This window comes from Penaeus monodon, chromosome 15 (assembly GCF_015228065.2).
Source record: "Penaeus monodon isolate SGIC_2016 chromosome 15, NSTDA_Pmon_1, whole genome shotgun sequence".
Taxonomy (NCBI): Eukaryota; Metazoa; Arthropoda; class Malacostraca; order Decapoda; family Penaeidae; genus Penaeus; species Penaeus monodon.
This window is the reverse complement of record NC_051400.1, coordinates 12614029-12614694: the sequence shown is the minus strand read 5'-3', so window position 1 is coordinate 12614694 and position 666 is coordinate 12614029. Positions and strand designations below refer to the sequence as shown.

Genomic DNA, 666 nt, shown 5'->3' with positions numbered 1-666 from the left:
ATGATTTTAACTTCGTAGTCATATATCAAATACTTTGGAACACAACTTTATCAAAATTCAGATTGGCCTTACTCAAACCTGAAATTGTCCGAAAAAAAGTTTGTAATTTTAGAAAACTGACCAGATAACGAGAAATTCATTGTTAAAATAAAGGCAAATATGTTGTGCTGTAAAAAGAAAGTATCCAGCGATGATTGTAACTAGGCTTGGCGCACTGGCAAAATCCAAAACTATTTTCGAGTTTTATAAAAGGACTGTTTGCCTTTGCTGCAGCAATCGCTAGAGTTACTACCAGCACTATCTTTAAGATCTGACTGCAAGTACATTTCAAATAGTGTTATTTTAGTATCTCATACGGTATTAATGTTCATATGATAGAACGGGAAGGCGGTCCTGTTCTGGCCATTCGTTATGAAAGGCAGCCCTCATAACAGTACAGCTAGTGTTAACAGATAGCGTAGTTCTGTGTTCCTGGTATCGGCAACGGCTGCAGATAATAGGTGCCGATGTGACCACGACCTTAATGAAAGGATAAAAATGAACTAAAGTGATAAAAATATAATCATTATTACAAAATTATAATTATCGTTTTAATGTCGTTATCAGTGCCATTATTGTTTTATTTCATGTAATCACCGTATGATGAACTGTGATAGATTAATGACC

At 34.8% G+C, this 666-nt stretch overlaps 1 protein-coding gene across 1 annotated transcript in view; it reads right to left on the bottom strand.

Annotated features, from left to right (window-relative positions):
- The window catches only part of LOC119581753, a gene marked incomplete in the record, with an annotated part of 46255 nt that overhangs the window by 44377 nt on the left and 1212 nt on the right, over window positions 1–666 (bottom strand).